General features: G+C 36.9%; 1 non-coding gene across 1 annotated transcript; it reads left to right on the top strand.

Annotated features, from left to right (window-relative positions):
* Nucleotides 1-1,049: 1,049 nt before the first annotated feature.
* Trnaq-uug lies at nucleotides 1,050-1,121 on the top strand. Its single transcript has one exon. It is a non-coding gene; the product is annotated as a tRNA-Gln (tRNA).
* Nucleotides 1,122-4,019: the final 2,898 nt, after the last annotated feature.

Here is a 4,019-nt window from a genome sequence, read left to right as displayed (position 1 = left end):
CCTTCTGCACTTGAAGAGGTGCTCGACCGTTATTCTATCCTTACATAACGGGCACCTACGCGGTCGCTTTCCGGCCAGAAGGTGCCCGTGCGTTATTCTCGTATGCGTAGTCTCGTCAGTATGGCCTTTTCCCATTTCGAACCGTTCTCCGTGGACCAGGGACCGACTTCTTTCTTAACCTGCCACAGTTTGGCAGGGTTAATTCTATTTCTTCGAGCCCAGCGGGTTTCCCATTCTTTTTTTACTGAGTTTGAAATTAGTAGTTTTAGGTCCGCTGGGCGTATAGGTTGGGAAGCGTCGTGGGGCATTCCAGCGGCTCCTTTGGCCGCCCTGTCTGCTTCTTCGTTCCCGGCTATCCGTATGTGGCCGGGAACCCATGCCAACACGACCTTCTTCCCAACTGCATCGATCCCTTTTAATTGTCTTAGAGTTACCCACCTTTTGGTTACTATCGGCCTTCATCCTTTCAATGTTGAACGAAAAACGAAAGTTCTTCTGATGAAGGCTTTCTTCCTATCCTCTCTTCCAAAAAATATGAGATTGAAAGGAAATAGACAAAATATTGCGGCCATTCGCCTTTTTACAGGGATCAAACGCCGAGAGCAACAGTTTTATGACTTTGCTTTAACGTAATGAACCGTTTAAACACTGATAAGCGAATTTAATTCATTACAAAATTCACGGTCAAAGAAAACATTAAAAATCTGTGCTTTTATATATTCATATTTATTCATTTAATTATAAATAAATTTAATTTTCTATTATTTACCGTTGCATGTGTGGCTCTCTTTTATTTTATTTTTTTTACAAGTTCATAGTTTAACACTACCCACAAAAAAATTATTGACAATGTGTAAAAAAATAATATCATTTTTAAAATTAATTATTAAAAAAATCATCAAACGATTAAGATTAAAAATTACTAGTGTACATGTTACGTCATCGAAGGTTTTTGCAATTGCAGATAGGAAATGATTTCTCCCTCTTTCGATCCAATCAAATCAGATGATTTCCGCCAATTAGAAACTTTAGCAATTTTTTTATAATATGGTCCCATGGTGTAACGGTTAGCACTCTGGACTTTGAATCCAGCGATCCGAGTTCAAATCTCGGTGGGACCTAAATTTTTTTTATCCTACGTACCAACAGAGTACGTAGGACAGTTCCGCTGTCTCTTCTTCCTGAAAGTATCTGCGCAGGCTGCTACGGAATCTGCAGTGTGTTGTTAACAGTCCAACTGAGTGAGTGAGTGAATGATGATTGATTGATTCTAGCTTTATTTATCTCAAGGTTTGGTCTCTAGGACCACTCTTACACCTACAGTTACAGTTACAGCAACATGATTTTAGAAACTCTACTCAATCCACTTTACACAAAAAAGATGAAAAAATTAAATATCTCTTACAAACTGTATACTTGTTTACAGAAGATTAACACATTCAAAATAAAAAGTAATCTTTAAATAATAACAAACCTAACTTCAATCAGGAGAAACAACTAACAATAGACATTTGTAAGGGTTTAGCATTATAAACGTAAGTGACAGTTGTGACAGTTGACATTATCAACATCTTAACATGACAATCTTTGTAATTAATTGAGTAAAAAAATGAGAAAAAAATAATATTACAGTTTGGTATTTTTACACATATTTTGATAGAAAATATGTTTTTAGTTCTTTTTCTAAACATACTTATTTTGATACAATTCTGAATTTCTACTGTAAATTTTGAAAACATTCTTGCACTTTTAATTGCAAATGAATTATTAAATATTGTGGTACCGTGTTTTATAATTTTTAATTGCTTGGTTTTATATCCAGTGTTTATATTATAAATCAGATCTATATATATATTTTTTTTAAATTTATTATATGTATGTAGGTTGTTCATTTTTAACACGTTGGATTTGATACATGCTAAATTATAATCAATTAAATCATTAATTTTTAAAAACTGGAGTTGAGAATATTTATCATAAATTCTATCGACACATTTTAAGTTAAGTATATATTGTCCTATACACATAATTACACCAAATTGTAGTTTATTAATTTGCATACAATGTAAGTCGCACATTGCAGCTATTACTTATTTAATATACGGGAATACTAGAGCTTGTACTAAACGTTTTTTGATAGTAACATTCGCAAAACCAACTAATTTTTTAAACAGATAAATTGTAGAGAACATTTTCTTAGTTATATTCAAAATTTGTCCGTTCCAGGTTAAATATTTTTTCAAATAAAGTCCCAAGCATTTTACAGTTTCTTCATAGTCCAATTCATCGTTCTCTATTTTTATCTTTCGGATGTTTTGTACATTTACTTTTTCCATTAATTTATTATGTCCAATTATTATTGATTTACATTTTGGAATTAATTTTTTAACGCATGTTGAATGCTAAATTGGAAAGATCGGTGAAGATAAAATAGAGCCTTGTGCATGCACACCTTGATCTATACGTAGATTCTCTGACATCTTATTTTCACCCGTTTTTATTTTTTGGAGAGAGAGAGAAAGAGAGAGAGAGAGAGAGAGAGAGAGAGAGAGAGTGATTGAGAGACAGTAACCGAACGATTGAGTGAGTGAGTGATGGAGGGAGAGGGAGAGAGAGAGAGGGAGAACTTTTTATCATTCTCGGCTGATTGAGCACCCAACGAGAATAGCGAAAATACCAAAAATGATCGGTAACGGTCAAATTACAGGTTCAACAACCAGTAGGCAACACAGAGAAGACAATATGCCTTGGACAATAGGGTTAGGATGGAGAGAGAGCTTGGTGACGAAATTTTGGAAGCGAGTTGGAATTTTGTTGACAAATAGGAAAAGTCAAGGAGTTATTGGTTGAGGTCGTTGGTTGACGGTCAGTGACATAGTAAGTAGCTTTGACAATTTGTCCAAGGACAAATACACTCCAATGGACGTCTTAGAGGAATCCCACGGTTCCTCTCCGAATGTCTATAATTGGTCGCAGTAATGTCTCGCTTCGATTTAGTTGAATTTTAACGATGAAAACCGATTTCGGTCTTAAAAGCCTTTTCCGTCTGTTAGGTTGTACTTGTCTCTTAAGTCTTGTGGGGTAGGGGATTTCAACAGCAGTCAGCTGTCTAGGTCCGGAAGTCGGTAGGCCCTCGTTGCAAATGTCCAATGGAGGGAGAGCAAGGCAGTTCTTTTACACTGGTACACATTTTTCCTCACTGTCTTTTCCACTTTATGTAACTCGTCTTCGACAAGCTCAAGTTGGAAGTTGGAAGGTCCTTAGATAGGATTCGGGTTGTAAGACATCCGTAGTGTGTAATTGTACATTGACATCCGCCGTAGGGGTAATAATGTTTAGTGAAGCCCGCAGTGTAAACGGTATACAGGAATGGACCAAGAATGCTCCCTTGTGGGACACTGGCCTGCTTTGATCTGATATCTGAGTACTCCTTGCCGCACCTCAGAGTTTTTTGAGGTTTGACGGTCAATGATTTCGGAAGCTCCTGGTTGTCCAACTCTTGGTATGGGATTCCACATCAGTCAATAGATAATATAGTCCTAAGTATCTGACTTCAGTGGAAGTCAGTAGATCATTGTTGTTGGTGTATAAGAAACTGGTAATTCAAACTCCAGAAAGAGAGCAAACAATAAAGGACTCAGGCTACAACCCTGCCGAACACCCGCACTTACCCTAAAATAATCTGAAATCCCCTCCCTGCCTCTGACTGCCGATTTGGTATGCATGAAAAGTGAATTTAGTATGGCGAGGGTTTTTACTGAAAAGCCGAGGTTACTGAGCTTGGGTATTAGGGAGTGCCTATCAACACAATCGAAAGCCGCCTTGAAGTCCACGAAAACCCTTAAACTTTCTTTTTGTCTTTAGATTGAGATTAATAATATCGTTTAGGGTGAAGATGTCTGCTGTGGAGTAGCCTTTCCTTTAACCTGCTTGAGACTCACTTAAAAGCTTGTTGTGATCTACGAACTCCAGAAGATTTGAAAAAATTATCGGTGACGAGTCAATGCATGACCGACAGT

The sequence above is a fragment of the Cimex lectularius genome, unplaced genomic scaffold (genome assembly GCF_000648675.2).
Source record: "Cimex lectularius strain Harlan isolate CLEC.00 unplaced genomic scaffold, Clec_2.1 scaffold201, whole genome shotgun sequence".
NCBI lineage: Eukaryota > Metazoa > Arthropoda > Insecta > Hemiptera > Cimicidae > Cimex > Cimex lectularius.
This window is presented reverse-complemented; position numbering and strand designations above follow the sequence as displayed.